The sequence below is a fragment of the Amia ocellicauda genome, unplaced genomic scaffold (genome assembly GCF_036373705.1).
Source record: "Amia ocellicauda isolate fAmiCal2 unplaced genomic scaffold, fAmiCal2.hap1 HAP1_SCAFFOLD_30, whole genome shotgun sequence".
NCBI lineage: Eukaryota > Metazoa > Chordata > Actinopteri > Amiiformes > Amiidae > Amia > Amia ocellicauda.
In genome coordinates, this window is record NW_027102865.1 from 956,958 (window position 1) to 973,153 (window position 16,196).

Sequence of the window (16,196 nt, forward strand, 5' to 3'; positions counted from 1 at the left end):
TTGTACACGTACCCGGCTACTTTCAACACCCATTGCTGCACTGATATTTTTCCCTCCATTTTTCTTTTTCTTTATTAATTTTTCTGGAAGTTCCGTCAATATCCGCCAGCCTTTAAGAGACATCATGCAGCCAGTCCTCTTGGCTTGCGGCCACATTGTCCTGAACGCGCCTGATCTCGTCAGATCTCGGAAGCTAAACGGGGCAGGGCCTGATCAGTACTTGGATGGGAGACCTCCAGGAAATACCTGGTGCTGCAAGCTTTTTACGTCTCCTGGGTAACTTCATCGTAGCTCTTAATACTCTCTATCTGTCTGGAGGTGTTATAATTGAGGAATTGTACACGTACCCGGCTACTTTCAACAGCCTTTGCTGCACTGGTATTTTTCCCTCTATTTTTCTTTTTTTTATTTGCTGGCAGTTCCGTCAATACCCGCCAGCCTTTAAGAGACATCATGCAGCCAGGCGTCTCGGCTTGCGGCCACACCATCCTGAACGCGCCCGATCTCGTCAGATCTCGGAAGCTAAACGGGGCAGGACCTGGTCAGTACTTGAATGTGAGACCTCCTGGAAATACCTGGTGCTGCAAGCTTTTACGTCTCCTGGGTAACTTTATCGTAGCTCTTAATACTCTCTATCTGTCTGGAAGAGATATAATTGAAGTATTGTACACGTACCCAGCTACTGTCAACACCCTTTGCTGCACTGATATTTTTCCGTCCATTTTTTTTTTTTTTTTTTGCTGGCAGTTTCGTCAATACCCGCCAGCCTTTAAGAGACATCATGCAGCCAGGCGTCTCGGCTTGCGGCCACACCGTCCTGAACGCGTCCGATCTCGTAAGATCTCGGAAACTGAATGGGGCAGGGCCTGATCAGTACTTGGATGGGAGACCTCCTGGAAATACCAGGTGCTGCAAGCTTTTTACGTCTGCTGGGTAAGTTTATCGTAGCTCTTAATACTCTCTTTCTGTCTGGAGGAGATATAATTGAAGTATTGTACACGTACCCGGCTACTTTCAACACCCATTGCTGCACTGATATTTTTCCCTCCATTTTTCTTTTTCTTTATTATTTTTTCTGGAAGTTCCGTCAATATCCGCCAGCCTTTAAGAGACATCATGCAGCCAGGCCTCTTGGCTTGAGGCCACACCGTCCTGAAGACACAAGATCTCGTCAGATCTCGGAAGAAAAACTGGGCAGGGCCTGGTCAGTAATTGGATGGGTGACCTCCTGGAAATACCAGGTGCTGCAAGCTTTTAACATCTCCTGGGTAACTTCAGCGTAGCTCTTAATACTCTCATTCAGTCTGGAGGAGATATAATTGAAGAATTGTACATGTACCCGGCTACTTTCAACACCGTGTCCTGCACTGATATTTTTCCCTCCATTTTTCTATTTATTTATTTTTTATTTTTTGCTGGAAGTTCCGTCAATACCCGCCAGCCTTTAAGAGACATCATGCAGCCAGGCCTCTTGGCTTGCGGCCACACCGTCCTGAACACGCCCGATCTCGTCAGATCTCGGAAGCTAAACGGGGCAGGGCCTGGTCAGTACTTAGATGGGAGACCGCCTGGAAATACCTGGTGCTGCAAGCTTTTTACGTCTCCTGGGAAACTTCATCGTAGCTCTTAATACTCTCTATCTGTCTGGAGGAGATATAATTGAAGTATTGTACACGTACCCTGCTACTTTCAACAGCCTTTGCTGCACTGATACTTTTCCCTCCATTTTCCATTTTTTTTTTTTTTTTTTTTTGCTGGAAGTTCCGTCAATACCCGCCAGCCTTTAAGAGACATCATGCAGCCAGGTCTCTTGGCTTGCGGCCACACCATCCCGAACGCGCCCGATCTCGTCAAATGTCGGAAGCTAACGGGGCAGGGCCTGGTCAGTACTTGGATGGGTGACCTCCTGGAAATACCAGGTGCTGCAAGCTTTTTACGTCTCCTGGGTAACTTCATCATAGCTCTTAATACTCTCTTTCAGTCTGTAGGAGATATTATTGAAGAATTGTTCACGTACCCGGCTACTTTCAAAACGCTTTGCTGCACTGATATTTTTCCCTCCATTTTTCTTTTTTCTCTTTTTTTTCCTGGAAGTTCCGTCAATACCCGCCAGCCTTAAAGAGACATCATGCAGCCAGGCCTCTTGGCTTGCGGCCACACCGTCCTGAATGCGCCCGATCTCGTCAAATCTCGGAAGCTAAACGGGGCAGGGCCTGGTCAGCACTTGGATGGGAGACCTCCTGGAAATGCCAGGTGCTGCAAGCTTTTTACGTCTCCTGGGTAACTTCATCGTAGCTCTTAATACTCTCTTTCTGTCTGGAGGAGATATAATTGAAGAATTGTACACGTACCCGGCTACTTTCAACACCCTTTGCTGCACTGGTATATTTCCCTCTATTTTTCTTTTTTTTTTTTTGCTGGCAGTTCCGTCAATACCCGCCAGCCTTTAAGAGACATCATGCAGCCAGGCATCTCGGCTTGCGGCCACACCATCCTGAACGCGCCCGATCTCGTCAGATCTCGGAAGCTAAACGGGGCAGGACCTGGTCAGTACATGAAAGTGAGACCTCCTAGAAATACCAGGTGCTGCAAGCTTTTACGTCTCCTGGGTAACTTCATCGTAGCTCTTAATACTCTCTTTCTGTCTGGAGGAGATATAATTGAAGTATTGTACACGTACCCGGCTACTTTCAACACCCATTGCTGCACTGATATTTTTCCCTCCATTTTTCTTTTTCTTTATTAATTTTTCTGGAAGTTCCGTCAATATCCGCCAGCCTTTAAGAGACATCATGCAGCCAGGCCTCTTGGCTTGCGGCCACACCATCCTGAACGCGCCCGATCTCGTCAGATCTCGGAAGCTAAACGGGGCAGGACCTGGTCAGTACATGAAAGTGAGACCTCCTAGAAATACCAGGTGCTGCAAGCTTTTACGTCTCCTGGGTAACTTCATCGTAGCTCTTAATACTCTCTTTCTGTCTGGAGGAGATATAATTGAAGTATTGTACACGTACCCGGCTACTTTCAACACCCATTGCTGCACTGATATTTTTCCCTCCATTTTTCTTTTTCTTTATTAATTTTTCTGGAAGTTCCGTCAATATCCGCCAGCCTTTAAGAGACATCATGCAGCCAGGCCTCTTGGCTTGCGGCCACATTGTCCTGAACGCGCCTGATCTCGTCAGATCTCGGAAGCTAAACGGGACAGGGCCTGATCAGTACTTGGATGGGAGACCTCCAGGAAATACCTGGTGCTGCAAGCTTTTTACGTCTCCTGGGTAACTTCATCGTAGCTCTTAATACTCTCTATCTGTCTGGAAGAGATATAATTGAAGTATTGTACACGTACCCAGCTACTGTCAACACCCTTTGCTGCACTGATATTTTTCCGTCCATTTTTCTTTTTTTTTTTTTTTTTTTTTTTTTTTTGCTGGCAGTTCCGTCAATACCCGCCAGCCTTTAAGAGACATCATGCAGCCAGGCGTCTCGGCTTGCGGCCACACCGTCCTGAACGCGTCTGATCTCGTAAGATCTCGGAAACTGAATGGGGCAGGGCCTGATCAGTACTTGGATGGGAGACCTCCTGGAAATACCAGGTGCTGCAAGCTTTTTACGTCTGCTGGGTAAGTTTATCGTAGCTCTTAATACTCTCTTTCTGTCTGGAGGAGATATAATTGAAGTATTGTACACGTACCTGGCTACTTTCAACACCCATTGCTGCACTGATATTTTTCCCTCCATTTTTCTTTTTCTTTATTATTTTTTCTGGAAGTTCCGTCAATACCCGCCAGCCTTTAAGAGACATCATGCAGCCAGGCCTCTCGGCTTGCGGCCACACCGTCCTGAACGCGGCCGATCTCGGAAGATCTCGGAAGCTAAACGGGGCAGGGCCTGGTCAGTACTTGGATGGGAGACCTCCTAGAAATACCAGGTGCTGCAAGCTTTTTACGTCTCCTGGGTAACTTCATCGTAGCTCTTAATACTCTCTTTCTGTCTCCAGGAGATATAATTGAAGAATTGTACACGTACCCGGCTACTTTCAACACCCTTTGCTGCACTGGTATATTTCCCTCTATTTTTCTTTTTTTTTTTGCTGGCAGTTCCGTCAATACCCGCCAGCCTTTAAGAGACATCATGCAGCCAGGCATCTCGGCTTGCGGCCACACCGTCCTGAACGCGCCCGATCTCGTCAGATCTCGGAAGCTAAACGGGGCAGGGCCTGGTCAGTACTTGGATGGGAGACCTCCTAGAAATACCAGGTGCTGCAAGCTTTTTACGTCTCCTGGGTAACTTCATCGTAGCTCTTAATACTCTCTTTCTGTCTCCAGGAGATATAATTGAAGAATTGTACACGTACCCGGCTACTTTCAACACCCTTTGCTGCACTGGTATATTTCCCTCTATTTTTCTTTTTTTGCTGCCAGTTCCGTCAATACCCGCCAGCCTTTAAGAGACATCATGCAGCCAGGCATCTCGGCTTGCGGCCACACCATCCTGAACGCGCCCGATCTCGTCAGATCTCGGAAGCTAAACGGGGCAGGACCTGGTCAGTACATGAAAGTGAGACCTCCTGGAAATACCTAGTGCTGCAAGCTTTTACGTCTCCTGGGTAACTTTATCGTAGCTCTTAATACTCTCTCTCTGTCTGGAGGAGATATAATTGAAGTATTGTACACGTACCCAGCTACTGTCAACACCATTTGCTGCACTGATATTTTTCCATCCATTTTTCTTTTTTTTTTTTTTTTTGCTGGAAGTTCCGTCAATACCCGCCAACCTTTAAGAGACATCATGCAGCCAGGCCTTTCGGCTTGTGGCCACACCGTCCTGAATGCGCCCGATCTCGTCAGATCTCGGAAGCTAAACGGGGCAGGGCCTGGTCAGTACTTGGATGGGAGACCTCCTAGAAATACCAGGTGCTGCAAGCTTTTTACGTCTCCTGGGTAACTTCATCGTAGCTCTTAATACTCTCTTTCTGTCTCCAGGAGATATAATTGAAGAATTGTACACGTACCCGGCTACTTTCAACACCCTTTGCTGCACTGGTATATTTCCCTCTAATTTTCTTTTTTTTTTTGCTGGCAGTTCCGTCAATACCCGCCAGCCTTTAAGAGACATCATGCAGCCAGGCATCTCGGCTTGCGGCCACACCATCCTGAACGCGCCCGATCTCGTCAGATCTCGGAAGCTAAACGGGGCAGGACCTGGTCAGTACATGAAAGTGAGACCTCCTGGAAATACCTAGTGCTGCAAGCTTTTACGTCTCCTGGGTAACTTTATCGTAGCTCTTAATACTCTCTCTCTGTCTGGAGGAGATATAATTGAAGTATTGTACACGTATCCAGCTACTGTCAACACCCTTTGCTGCACTGATATTTTTCCATCCATTTTTCTTTTTTCTTTTTTTCTTTTTTTTTTTGCTGGAAGTTCCGTCAATACCCGCCAACCTTTAAGAGACATCATGCAGCCAGGCCTTTCGGCTTGTGGCCACACCGTCCTGAATGCGCCCGATCTCGTCAGATCTCGGAAGCTAAACGGGGCAGGGCCTGGTCAGTACTTGGATGGGAGACCTCCTAGAAATACCAGGTGCTGCAAGCTTTTTACGTCTCCTGGGTAACTTCATCGTAGCTCTTAATACTCTCTTTCTGTCTCCAGGAGATATAATTGAAGAATTGTACACGTACCCGGCTACTTTCAACACCCTTTGCTGCACTGGTATATTTCCCTCTATTTTTCTTTTTTTTTTTGCTGGCAGTTCCGTCAATACCCGCCAGCCTTTAAGAGACATCATGCAGCCAGGCCTCTTGGCTTGCAGCCACACTGTCCTGAACGCCCCCGATCTCATCAGATCTTGGAATTTAAACGGGGCAGGGCCTGGTCAGTACTTGGATGGGTGACCTCCTGGAAATGCCAGGTGCTGCAAGCTTTTTACGTCTCCTGGGTAACTTCATCGTAGCTCTTAATACTATCTTTCTGTCTGGAGGAGATATAATTGAAGAATTGTACACGTACCCGGCTACTTTCAAAACCCATTACTGCACTGATATTTTTCCCTCCATTTTTCTTTTTCTTTTTTTTTTTTTTTTTTTTTTTTGCTGGAAGTTCCGTCAATACCCGCCAGCCATTAAGAGACATCATGCAGCCAGGCCTCTCGGCTTGCGGCCACACCGTCCTGAACGCGCCCGATCTCGTCAGATCTCGGAATTTAAACGGGGCAGGGCCTGGTCAGTACTTTTATGGGTGACCTTCTGGAAATACGAGGTGCTGCAAACTTTTTACGTCTCCTGGGTAACTTCATCGTAGCTCTTAATTCTCTCTTTCTGTCTGGAGGAGATATAATTGAAGAATTGTACACGTACCCGGCTACTTTCAACAGCCTTTGCTGCACTGATATTTTTCCCTCCATTTTTCTTTTTTTTTTTTTTTTTTTTTGCTGGAAGTTCCGTCAATACCCGCCAGCCTTTAAGAGACATCATGCAGCCAGGCGTCTCGGCTTGCGGCCACACCATCCTGAACGCGCCCGATCTCGTCAGATCTCGGAAGCTAAACGGGGCAGGACCTGGTCAGTACTTGAATGTGAGACCTCCTGGAAATACCTGGTGCTGCAAGCTTTTTACGTCTCCTGGGTAACTTCATCGTAGCTCTTAATACTCTCTTTCTGTCTGGAGGAGATATAATTGAAGTATTGTACACGTACCCAGTTACTTTCAACACCCTTTCCTGCACTGATATTTTTCCCTCCATTTTTCTTTTTTTTTTTTTTTTTTTTTTGGATGTTCCGTCAATACCCGCCAGCCTTTAAGAGACATCATGCAGCCAGACATCTCGGATTGCGGCCACACCGTCCTGAACGTGCCCGATCTCGTCAGATCTCGGAAGCTAAACGGGGCAGGACCTGGTCAGTACTTGAATGTGAGACCTCCTGGAAATACCTGGTGCTGCAAGCTTTTACGTCTCCTGGGTAACTTTATCGTAGCTCTTAATACTCTCTATCTGTCTGGAGGAGATATAATTGAAGTATTGTACACGTACCCAGCTACTGTCAACACCCTTTGCTGCACTGATATTTTTCCATCCATTTTTCTTTTCTCTTTTTTTTTTTTTTTTTTTTTGCTGGAAGTTCCGTCAATACCCGCCAACCTTTAAGAGACATCATGCAGCCAGGCCTCTTGGCTTGTGGCCACACAGTCCCGATCTCGTCAGATCACGGAAACTAAACGGGGCAGGGCCTGGTCAGTACTTGGATGGGAGACCTCCTAGAAATACCAGGTGCTGCAAGCTTTTTACGTCTCCTGGGTAACTTCATCGTAGCTCTTAATACTCTCTATCTGTCTGCAGGAGATATAATTGAAGAATTGTACACGTACCCTGCTACTTTCAACACCCTTTGCTTCACTGATATTTTTCCCTCCATTTTTCTATTTTTTTTTTTTTTTTTTCTTGCTGGAAGTTCCATCAATTCCCTCCAGCGTTTAAGAGACATCATGCAGCCAGGCCTCTTGGCTTGCAACCACACCGTCCTGAACGCGCCCCATCTCGTCAGATCTCGGAAGCTAAACGGGGCAGGGCCTGGTCATTACTTGAATGTGGGACCTCCTGGAAATACCTGGTGCTGCAAGCTTTTTACGTCTCCTGGGTAACTTTATCGTAGCTCTTAACACTCTCTTTCTGTCTGGAGGAGATATAATTGAAGAATTGTTCACGTAACCGGCTACATTCAACACCCTTTGCTGCACTGATATTTTTCCCTCCATTTTTCTATTTATTTTTTTCTTTTTTTTTTGCTGGAAGTTCCGTCAATACCCGCCAGTCTTTAAGAGACATCATGCAGCCAGGACTCTCGGCTTGTGGCCACACCGTACTGAATGCGCCCGATCTCGTCAGATCTCGGAAACTAAACGGGGCAGGGCCTGGTCAGTACTTGGATGTGAGACCCCCTGGAAATACCTGGTGCTGCAAGCTTTTTACGTCTCCTGGGTAACTTCATCGTAGCTCTTAATACTCTCTATCTGTCTGGAGGTGTTATAATTGAGGAATTGTACACGTACCCTGCTACTTTCAACAGCCTTTGCTGCACTGATATTTTTCCCTCCATTTTTCTTTTTTTTTTTTTTTTTTGCTGGAAGTTCCGTCAATACCCTCCAGCCTTTAAGAGACATCATGCAGCCAGGCCTCTTGGCATGCGGACACATTGTCCTGAACGCGCCCGAACTCATCAGATCTCGGAAGCTAAACGGGGCAGGGCCTGGTCAGTACTTGAATGTGAGAACTCCTAGAAATACCAGGTGCTGCAAGCTTTTTACGTCTCCTGGGTAACTTCATCGTAGCTCTTAATACTCTCTATCTGTCTGGAGGAGATATAATTGAAGAATTGTACACGTACCCGGCTACTTTCAACACCCTTTCCTGCACTGATATTTTTCCATCCATTTTTTTATTTTTATTTTTATTTTATTTTTCTGCTGGAAGTTCCGTCAATACCCGCCAACCTTTAAGAGACATCATGCAGCCAGGCGTCTTGGCTTGTGGCCACACCGTCCTGAATGCGCCCGATCTCGTTAGATCTCGGAAGCTAAACGGGGCAGTGCCTGATCAGTACTTGGATGGGAGACCTCCTGGAAATACCAGGTGCTGCAAGCTTATTACGTCACTTGGGTAACTTCATCGTAGCTCTTAATACTCTCTTTCTGTCTGGAGGAGATATAATTGAAGTATTGTACACGTACCCGGCTACTTTTAACACCCTTTGCTGCACTGATATTTTTCACTCCATTTTTCTTTTTTCTTTTTTTTTTTGCTGGAAGTTCCGTCAATACCCGCCAGCCTTTAAGAGACATCATGCAGCCAGGCCTCTCGGCTTGCGGCCACACCGTCCTGAACGCGCCCGATCTTGTCAGATCTCGCAGGCTGAACGGGGCAGGGCCTGGTCAGTACTTGGATGGGTGACCTCCTGGAAATACCAGGTGCTGCAAGCTTTTATCGTCACTTGGGTAACTTCATCGTAGCTCTTAATACTCTCTTTCTGTCTGGAGGAGATATAATTGAAGTATTGTACACGTACCCGGCTACTTTCAACACCCTTTCCTGCACTGATATTTTTCCCTCCATTTTTCAATTTTTTTTTAATTTTTTTTTCTTGGATGTTCCGTCAATACCCGCCAGCCTTTTAGAGACATCATGCAGCCAGGCCTCTTGGCTTTCGGCCACACCGTCATGAACGCGCCCGATCTCGTCAGATCTCGGAAGCTAAATGGGGCAGGGCCTGGTCAGTACTTCGATGGGTGACCTCCTGGAAATACCAGGTGCTGCAAGATTTTTACGTCTCCTGGGAAACTTCATCGTAGCTCTTTTTACTCTCTTTCTGTCTGGAGGAGATATAATTGAAGAATTGTACACGTATCCGGCTACTTTCAAAACCCTTTGCTGCACTGATTTGTTTCTCTCCATTTTTCTTTTTTCTTATTTTTTTTGCTGGAAGTTCCATCAATACCCGCCAGCCTTTAAGAGACATCATGCAGCCAGGCCTCTTTGTTTGCAGCCACACCGTCCTGAACGTGCCCGATTTCGTCAGATCTCGGAACCTAAACGGGGCAGGGCCTGGTCTGTACTTGGATGGGAGACCTCCTGGAAATACCAGGTGCTGCAAGCTTTTTACGTCTCCTGGGGAACTTCATCGTAGCTCATAATACTCTCTTTCTGTCTGGAGGAGATATAATTGAAGTATTGTACACGTACCCAGCTACTGTCAACACCCTTTGCTGCACTGATATTTTTCCATCCATCTTTTTATTTTTATTTTTATTTTATTTTTCTGCTGGAAGTTCCGTCAATACCCGCCAACCTTTAAGAGACATCATGCAGCCAGGCGTCTTGGCTTGTGGCCACACCGTCCTGAATGCACCCGATCTCGTCAGATCTCGGAAGCTAAACGGGGCAGGGCCTGATCAGTACTTGGATGGGAGACCTCCTGGAAATACCAGGTGCTGCAAGCTTCTTACATCTCCTGGGTAACTTCATCATAGCTCTTAATACTCTCTTTCTGTCTGGAGGAGATATAATTGAAGAATTGTACACGTACCCGGCTACTTTCAACTCCCTTTGCAGCACTGAAATTTTTCACTCCATTTTTCTTATTTCTTTTTTTTTTGCTGGCAGTTCTGTCAATACCCGCCAGCCTTTAAGAGACATCATGCAGCCAGGCCTCTTGGCTTGCAGCCACACTGTCCTGAACGCCCCCGATCTCATCAGATCTTGGAATTTAAACGGGGCAGGGCCTGGTCAGTACTTGGATGGGTGACCTCCTGGAAATGCCAGGTGCTGCAAGCTTTTTACGTCTCCTGGGTAACTTCATCGTAGCTCTTAATACTATCTTTCTGTCTGGAGGAGATATAATTGAAGAATTGTACACGTACCCGGCTACTTTCAAAACCCATTACTGCACTGATATTTTTCCCTCCATTTTTCTTTTTCTTTTTTTTTTTTTTTTTTTTTTTTTTGCTGGAAGTTCCGTCAATACCCGCCAGCCATTAAGAGACATCATGCAGCCAGGCCTCTCGGCTTGCGGCCACACCGTCCTGAACGCGCCCGATCTCGTCAGATCTCGGAATTTAAACGGGGCAGGGCCTGGTCAGTACTTTTATGGGTGACCTTCTGGAAATACGAGGTGCTGCAAACTTTTTACGTCTCCTGGGTAACTTCATCGTAGCTCTTAATTCTCTCTTTCTGTCTGGAGGAGATATAATTGAAGAATTGTACACGTACCCGGCTACTTTCAACAGCCTTTCCTGCACTGATATTTTTCCCTCCATTTTTCTTTTTTTTTTTTTTTTTTTTTTGGATGTTCCGTCAATACCCGCCAGCCTTTAAGAGACATCATGCAGCCAGACATCTCGGATTGCGGCCACACCGTCCTGAACGTGCCCGATCTCGTCAGATCTCGGAAGCTAAACGGGGCAGGACCTGGTCAGTACTTGAATGTGAGACCTCCTGGAAATACCTGGTGCTGCAAGCTTTTACGTCTCCTGGGTAACTTTATCGTAGCTCTTAATACTCTCTATCTGTCTGGAGGAGATATAATTGAAGTATTGTACACGTACCCAGCTACTGTCAACACCCTTTGCTGCACTGATATTTTTCCATCCATTTTTCTTTTCTCTTTTTTTTTTTTTTTTTTTTTGCTGGAAGTTCCGTCAATACCCGCCAACCTTTAAGAGACATCATGCAGCCAGGCCTCTTGGCTTTTGGCCACACCGTCCTGAACGCGCCCGATCTCGTCAGATCTCGGAAGCTAAACGGGGCAGGACCTGGTCAGTACTTGAATGTGAGACCTCCTGGAAATACCTGTTGCTGCAAGCTTTTACGTCTCCTGGGTAACTTTATCGTAGCTCTTAATACTCTCTATCTGTCTGGAGGAGATATAATTGAAGTATTGTACACGTACCCAGCTACTGTCAACACCCATTGCTGCACTGATATTTTTCCATCCATTTTTCTTTTTTTTTTTTTTTTGCTGGAAGTTCCGTCAATACCCGCCAACCTTTAAGAGACATCATGCAGCCAGGCCTCTTGGCTTGTGGCCACACAGTCCCGATCTCGTCAGATCACGGAAACTAAACGGGGCAGGGCCTGGTCAGTACTTGGATGGGAGAACTCCTAGAAATACCAGGTGCTGCAAGCTTTTTACGTCTCCTGGGTAACTTCATCGTAGCTCTTAATACTCTCTTTCTGTCTGCAGGAGATATAATTGAAGAATTGTACACGTACCCTGCTACTTTCAACACCCTTTGCTGCACTGATATTTTTCTCTCCATTTTTCTATTTTTTTTTTTTTTTTTCTTGCTGGAAGTTCCATCAATTCCCTCCAGCGTTTAAGAGACATCATGCAGCCAGGCCTCTTGGCTTGCAACCACACCGTCCTGAACGCGCCCCATCTCGTCAGATCTCGGAAGCTAAACGGGGCAGGGCCTGGTCATTACTTGAATGTGGGACCTCCTGGAAATACCTGGTGCTGCAAGCTTTTTACGTCTCCTGGGTAACTTTATCGTAGCTCTTAACACTCTCTTTCTGTCTGGAGGAGATATAATTGAAGAATTGTTCACGTAACCGGCTACATTCAACACCCTTTGCTGCACTGATATTTTTCCCTCCATTTTTCTATTTATTTTTTTCTTTTTTTTTGCTGGAAGTTCCGTCAATACCCGCCAGTCTTTAAGAGACATCATGCAGCCAGGACTCTCGGCTTGTGGCCACACCGTACTGAATGCGCCCGATCTCGTCAGATCTCGGAAACTAAACGGGGCAGGGCCTGGTCAGTACTTGGATGTGGGACCTCCTGGAAATACCTGGTGCTGCAAGCTTTTTATGTCTCCTGGGTAACTTCATCGTAGCTCTTAATACTCTCTGTCTGTCTGGAGGTTTTATAATTGAGGAATTGTACACGTACCCTGCTACTTTCAACAGCCTTTGCTGCACTGATATTTTTCCCTCCATTTTTCTTTTTTTTTTTTTTTTTTGCTGGAAGTTCCGTCAATACCCTCCAGCCTTTAAGAGACATCATGCAGCCAGGCCTCTTGGCATGCGGACACATTGTCCTGAACGCGCCCGAACTCATCAGATCTCGGAAGCTAAACGGGGCAGGGCCTGGTCAGTACTTGAATGTGAGAACTCCTAGAAATACCAGGTGCTGCAAGCTTTTTACGTCTCCTGGGTAACTTCATCGTAGCTCTTAATACTCTCTATCTGTCTGGAGGAGATATAATTGAAGAATTGTACACGTACCCGGCTACTTTCAACACCCTTTCCTGCACTGATAGTTTTCCATCCATTTTTTTATTTTTATTTTTATTTTATTTTTCTGCTGGAAGTTCCGTCAATACACGCCAACCTTTAAGAGACATCATGCAGCCAGGCGTCTTGGCTTGTGGCCACACCGTCCTGAATGCGCCCGATCTCGTTAGATCTCGGAAGCTAAACGGGGCAGTGCCTGATCAGTACTTGGATGGGAGACCTCCTGGAAATACCAGGTGCTGCAAGCTTATTACGTCACTTGGGTAACTTCATCGTAGCTCTTAATACTCTCTTTCTGTCTGAATGAGATATAATTGAAGTATTGTACACGTACCCGGCTACTTTTAACACCCTTTGCTGCACTGATATTTTTCACTCCATTTTTCTTTTTTCTTTTTTTTTTTGCTGGAAGTTCCGTCAATACCCGCCAGCCTTTAAGAGACATCATGCAGCCAGGCCTCTCGGCTTGCGGCCACACCGTCCTGAACGCGCCCGATCTTGTCAGATCTCGGAGGCTGAACGGGGCAGGGCCTGGTCAGTACTTGGATGGGTGACCTCCTGGAAATACCAGGTGCTGCAAGCTTTTATCGTCACTTGGGTAACTTCATCGTAGCTCTTAATACTCTCTTTCTGTCTGGAGGAGATATAATTGAAGTATTGTACACGTACCCGGCTACTTTCAACACCCTTTCCTGCACTGATATTTTTCCCTCCATTTTTCAATTTTTTTTTTATTTTTTTTTCTTGGATGTTCCGTCAATACCCGCCAGCCTTTTAGAGACATCATGCAGCCAGGCCTCTTGGCTTTCGGCCACACCGTCATGAACGCGCCCGATCTCGTCAGATCTCGGAAGCTAAATGGGGCAGGGCCTGGTCAGTACTTCGATGGGTGACCTCCTGGAAATACCAGGTGCTGCAAGATTTTTACGTCTCCTGGGAAACTTCATCGTAGCTCTTTTTACTCTCTTTCTGTCTGGAGGAGATATAATTGAAGAATTGTACACGTATCCGGCTACTTTCAAAACCCTTTGCTGCACTGATTTGTTTCTCTCCATTTTTCTTTTTTCTTATTTTTTTTGCTGGAAGTTCCATCAATACCCGCCAGCCTTTAAGAGACATCATGCAGCCAGGCCTCTTTGTTTGCACCCACACTGTCCTGAACGTGCCCGATTTCGTCAGATCTCGGAACCTAAACGGGGCAGGGCCTGGTCTGTACTTGGATGGGAGACCTCCTGGAAATACCAGGTGCTGCAAGCTTTTTACGTCTCCTGGGGAACTTCATCGTAGCTCATAATACTCTCTTTCTGTCTGGAGGAGATATAATTGAAGTATTGTACACGTACCCAGCTACTGTCAACACCCTTTGCTGCACTGATATTTTTCCATCCATCTTTTTATTTTTATTTTTATTTTATTTTTTTGCTGGCAGTTCCGTCAATACCCGCCAGCCTTTAAGAGACATCATGCAGCCAGGCCTCTTGGTTTGCGGCCACACCGTCCTGAACGCGCCCAATCTCATCAGATCTCGGAAGCTAAACGGGGCAGTGTCTATTCTGTACTTGGATGGGAGACCTCCTGGAAATACCAGGTGCTGCAAGCTTCTTACGTCTCCTGGGTAACTTCATCATAGCTCTTAATACTCTCTTTCTGTCTGGAGGAGATATAATTGAAGAATTGTACACGTACCCGGCTACTTTCAACTCCCTTTGCTGCACTGATATTTTTCCCTCCATTTTTCTTTTTTCTTCTTTATTTTGCTGGAAGTTCTGTCAATATCCTCCAGCCTTTAAGAGACATCATGCAGCCAGGCATCTCGGCTTGTGGCCACACTGTCCTGAATGCGCACGATCTCGTCAGATCTCGGAAGCTAAACTGGGCAGGGCCTGGTCAGTACTTAGATGGGAGACCTCCTGGAGATACCAGGTGCTGCAAGCTTTTTACATCACTTGGGTAACTTCATCGTAGCTCTTAATACTCGCTTTCTGTCTGGAGGAGATATAATTGAAGTATTGTACACGTACCCAGCTACATTTAACACCCTTTGCTGCACTGATATTTTTCCCTCCATTTTTCTTATTTCTTTTTTTTTTGCTGGAACTTCCGTCATTACCCGCCAGCCTTTAAGAGACTTCATACATCCAGGCCTCTTGGCTTGCGGCCACACCGTCCTGAACGCACCCGATCTCGTCAGATCTCGGAAGCTGAATGGGGCAGGGCCTGGTCAGTACTTGGATGGGTGACCTCCTGGAAATACCAGGTGCTGCAAGCTTTTTTCGTCACTTGGGTAACTTCATCGTAGCTCTTAATACTCTCTTTCTGTCTGGAGGAGATATAATTGAAGTATTGTACACGTACCCGGCTACATTCAACACCCTTTCCTGCACTGATATTTTTCCCTCCATTTTTCTATTTTTTTTTTATTTTTTTTTCTTGGATGTTCCGTCAATACCCGCCAGCCTTTTAGAGACATCATGCAGCCAGGCCTCTAGGTTTGCGGCCACACCGTCCTGAACGCGCCCGATCTCATCAGATCTCGGAAGCTAAACGGGGCAGGACCTGGTCAGTACTTGAATGTGAGACCTCCTGGAAATACCTGGTGCTGCAAGCTTTTTAGTCTCCTGAGTAACTTCATTGTAGCTCTTAATACTCTCTTTCTGTCTGGAGGTGTTATAATTGAGGATTTGTACACGTACCCGGCTACTTTCAACACCATTTGCTGCACTGGTATTTTTCCCTCCATTTTTCTTTTTTTTGCTGGAAGTTCCGTCAATACCCGCCAGCCTTTAAGAGACATCATGCAGCCAGGCTTTTTGGCTTGCGGCCACACCGTCCTGAACGCGCCCGATCTTGTCAGATCTAGGAAGCAAAACGTGGCAGGACCTGGTCAGTATTTGGATTGGTGACCTCCTGGAAAAACTAGGTACTGCAAACTTTTTACGTCTCCTGGGTAACTTCATCGTAGCGCTTAATACTCTCTTTCTGTCAGGAGAAGATACAATTGAAGAAATGTACACGTACCCGGCAACTTTCAACACCCTTTGCTGCACTGATATTTTTCCCTCCATTTTTCTTTTTTCTTTTTTTTTTTGCTGGAAGGTCCGTCAAAACCCGCCCGCCTTTAAGAGACATCATGCTGCCAGGCGTCTCGGCTTGCGGCCACGCCGTCCTGAACGCGACCGATCTCATCAGATCTCGGAAGCTAAACAGGGCAGGGCCTGGTCAGTACTTGGATGGGTGACCTCCTGGAAATACCAGGTGCTGCAAGCTTTATACGTCTCCTGGGTAACATCATCGTAGATCTTAATACTCTCTTTCTGTCTGGAGGAGATATAATTGAAGAAATGTACACTTACCCGGCTACTTTCAACACCCTTTGCTGAACTGATATTTTTCCCTCCATTTTTCTTTTT

At 46.2% G+C, this 16,196-nt stretch overlaps 7 non-coding genes and 39 pseudogenes across 7 annotated transcripts; all 46 read left to right on the forward strand.

The window, feature by feature from the left end:
• The first annotated feature begins 142 nt into the window (after positions 1 to 142).
• Positions 143 to 261, forward strand: LOC136729540 (uncharacterized; annotated as a pseudogene).
• A 210-nt stretch (positions 262 to 471) lies between these two features.
• On the forward strand, positions 472 to 590 carry LOC136729483 (uncharacterized; annotated as a pseudogene).
• A 209-nt stretch (positions 591 to 799) lies between these two features.
• On the forward strand, positions 800 to 918 carry LOC136728914 (uncharacterized; annotated as a pseudogene).
• A 216-nt stretch (positions 919 to 1,134) lies between these two features.
• On the forward strand, positions 1,135 to 1,253 carry LOC136728976 (uncharacterized; annotated as a pseudogene).
• A 221-nt stretch (positions 1,254 to 1,474) lies between these two features.
• LOC136729725 (5S ribosomal RNA) lies at positions 1,475 to 1,593 on the forward strand. The gene has a single exon (XR_010809055.1). It is a non-coding gene; the product is annotated as a 5S ribosomal RNA (ribosomal RNA).
• Positions 1,594 to 1,813: 220 nt separating this feature from the next.
• Positions 1,814 to 1,931, forward strand: LOC136729683 (uncharacterized; annotated as a pseudogene).
• Positions 1,932 to 2,146: 215 nt separating this feature from the next.
• On the forward strand, positions 2,147 to 2,265 carry LOC136729599 (uncharacterized; annotated as a pseudogene).
• Positions 2,266 to 2,476: 211 nt separating this feature from the next.
• Positions 2,477 to 2,595, forward strand: LOC136728933 (uncharacterized; annotated as a pseudogene).
• Positions 2,596 to 2,810: 215 nt separating this feature from the next.
• On the forward strand, positions 2,811 to 2,929 carry LOC136728934 (uncharacterized; annotated as a pseudogene).
• A 215-nt stretch (positions 2,930 to 3,144) lies between these two features.
• Positions 3,145 to 3,263, forward strand: LOC136729467 (uncharacterized; annotated as a pseudogene).
• A 226-nt stretch (positions 3,264 to 3,489) lies between these two features.
• On the forward strand, positions 3,490 to 3,608 carry LOC136728997 (uncharacterized; annotated as a pseudogene).
• A 216-nt stretch (positions 3,609 to 3,824) lies between these two features.
• LOC136729675 (uncharacterized) lies at positions 3,825 to 3,943 on the forward strand (annotated as a pseudogene).
• Positions 3,944 to 4,152: 209 nt separating this feature from the next.
• On the forward strand, positions 4,153 to 4,271 carry LOC136729701 (5S ribosomal RNA). The gene has a single exon (XR_010809052.1). It is a non-coding gene; the product is annotated as a 5S ribosomal RNA (ribosomal RNA).
• A 205-nt stretch (positions 4,272 to 4,476) lies between these two features.
• Positions 4,477 to 4,595, forward strand: LOC136729020 (uncharacterized; annotated as a pseudogene).
• A 214-nt stretch (positions 4,596 to 4,809) lies between these two features.
• On the forward strand, positions 4,810 to 4,928 carry LOC136729101 (5S ribosomal RNA). Its single transcript, XR_010808845.1, has one exon. It is a non-coding gene; the product is annotated as a 5S ribosomal RNA (ribosomal RNA).
• A 209-nt stretch (positions 4,929 to 5,137) lies between these two features.
• Positions 5,138 to 5,256, forward strand: LOC136729021 (uncharacterized; annotated as a pseudogene).
• A 223-nt stretch (positions 5,257 to 5,479) lies between these two features.
• Positions 5,480 to 5,598, forward strand: LOC136729114 (5S ribosomal RNA). The gene has a single exon (XR_010808846.1). It is a non-coding gene; the product is annotated as a 5S ribosomal RNA (ribosomal RNA).
• A 209-nt stretch (positions 5,599 to 5,807) lies between these two features.
• On the forward strand, positions 5,808 to 5,926 carry LOC136729544 (uncharacterized; annotated as a pseudogene).
• A 228-nt stretch (positions 5,927 to 6,154) lies between these two features.
• LOC136728803 (uncharacterized) lies at positions 6,155 to 6,273 on the forward strand (annotated as a pseudogene).
• Positions 6,274 to 6,492: 219 nt separating this feature from the next.
• LOC136729484 (uncharacterized) lies at positions 6,493 to 6,611 on the forward strand (annotated as a pseudogene).
• A 217-nt stretch (positions 6,612 to 6,828) lies between these two features.
• On the forward strand, positions 6,829 to 6,947 carry LOC136729727 (uncharacterized; annotated as a pseudogene).
• A 555-nt stretch (positions 6,948 to 7,502) lies between these two features.
• Positions 7,503 to 7,621, forward strand: LOC136729109 (uncharacterized; annotated as a pseudogene).
• A 222-nt stretch (positions 7,622 to 7,843) lies between these two features.
• On the forward strand, positions 7,844 to 7,962 carry LOC136728817 (uncharacterized; annotated as a pseudogene).
• A 216-nt stretch (positions 7,963 to 8,178) lies between these two features.
• On the forward strand, positions 8,179 to 8,297 carry LOC136729034 (uncharacterized; annotated as a pseudogene).
• Positions 8,298 to 8,521: 224 nt separating this feature from the next.
• On the forward strand, positions 8,522 to 8,640 carry LOC136729440 (uncharacterized; annotated as a pseudogene).
• Positions 8,641 to 8,856: 216 nt separating this feature from the next.
• Positions 8,857 to 8,975, forward strand: LOC136728839 (uncharacterized; annotated as a pseudogene).
• Positions 8,976 to 9,195: 220 nt separating this feature from the next.
• LOC136728813 (uncharacterized) lies at positions 9,196 to 9,314 on the forward strand (annotated as a pseudogene).
• A 216-nt stretch (positions 9,315 to 9,530) lies between these two features.
• LOC136729603 (uncharacterized) lies at positions 9,531 to 9,649 on the forward strand (annotated as a pseudogene).
• Positions 9,650 to 9,873: 224 nt separating this feature from the next.
• On the forward strand, positions 9,874 to 9,992 carry LOC136728972 (5S ribosomal RNA). Its single transcript, XR_010808833.1, has one exon. It is a non-coding gene; the product is annotated as a 5S ribosomal RNA (ribosomal RNA).
• Positions 9,993 to 10,207: 215 nt separating this feature from the next.
• Positions 10,208 to 10,326, forward strand: LOC136729545 (uncharacterized; annotated as a pseudogene).
• Positions 10,327 to 10,556: 230 nt separating this feature from the next.
• LOC136728804 (uncharacterized) lies at positions 10,557 to 10,675 on the forward strand (annotated as a pseudogene).
• Positions 10,676 to 10,892: 217 nt separating this feature from the next.
• LOC136729728 (uncharacterized) lies at positions 10,893 to 11,011 on the forward strand (annotated as a pseudogene).
• A 225-nt stretch (positions 11,012 to 11,236) lies between these two features.
• On the forward strand, positions 11,237 to 11,355 carry LOC136729092 (uncharacterized; annotated as a pseudogene).
• Positions 11,356 to 11,897: 542 nt separating this feature from the next.
• LOC136729110 (uncharacterized) lies at positions 11,898 to 12,016 on the forward strand (annotated as a pseudogene).
• A 221-nt stretch (positions 12,017 to 12,237) lies between these two features.
• Positions 12,238 to 12,356, forward strand: LOC136728810 (uncharacterized; annotated as a pseudogene).
• A 216-nt stretch (positions 12,357 to 12,572) lies between these two features.
• On the forward strand, positions 12,573 to 12,691 carry LOC136729035 (uncharacterized; annotated as a pseudogene).
• A 224-nt stretch (positions 12,692 to 12,915) lies between these two features.
• Positions 12,916 to 13,034, forward strand: LOC136729441 (uncharacterized; annotated as a pseudogene).
• A 216-nt stretch (positions 13,035 to 13,250) lies between these two features.
• Positions 13,251 to 13,369, forward strand: LOC136729555 (uncharacterized; annotated as a pseudogene).
• Positions 13,370 to 13,589: 220 nt separating this feature from the next.
• Positions 13,590 to 13,708, forward strand: LOC136728814 (uncharacterized; annotated as a pseudogene).
• A 216-nt stretch (positions 13,709 to 13,924) lies between these two features.
• LOC136728980 (uncharacterized) lies at positions 13,925 to 14,043 on the forward strand (annotated as a pseudogene).
• Positions 14,044 to 14,267: 224 nt separating this feature from the next.
• Positions 14,268 to 14,386, forward strand: LOC136729082 (uncharacterized; annotated as a pseudogene).
• A 216-nt stretch (positions 14,387 to 14,602) lies between these two features.
• Positions 14,603 to 14,721, forward strand: LOC136729750 (uncharacterized; annotated as a pseudogene).
• Positions 14,722 to 14,936: 215 nt separating this feature from the next.
• Positions 14,937 to 15,055, forward strand: LOC136729307 (5S ribosomal RNA). Its single transcript, XR_010808916.1, has one exon. It is a non-coding gene; the product is annotated as a 5S ribosomal RNA (ribosomal RNA).
• A 220-nt stretch (positions 15,056 to 15,275) lies between these two features.
• LOC136729512 (uncharacterized) lies at positions 15,276 to 15,394 on the forward strand (annotated as a pseudogene).
• Positions 15,395 to 15,599: 205 nt separating this feature from the next.
• On the forward strand, positions 15,600 to 15,718 carry LOC136729235 (uncharacterized; annotated as a pseudogene).
• Positions 15,719 to 15,934: 216 nt separating this feature from the next.
• On the forward strand, positions 15,935 to 16,053 carry LOC136728905 (5S ribosomal RNA). The gene has a single exon (XR_010808827.1). It is a non-coding gene; the product is annotated as a 5S ribosomal RNA (ribosomal RNA).
• Positions 16,054 to 16,196: the final 143 nt, after the last annotated feature.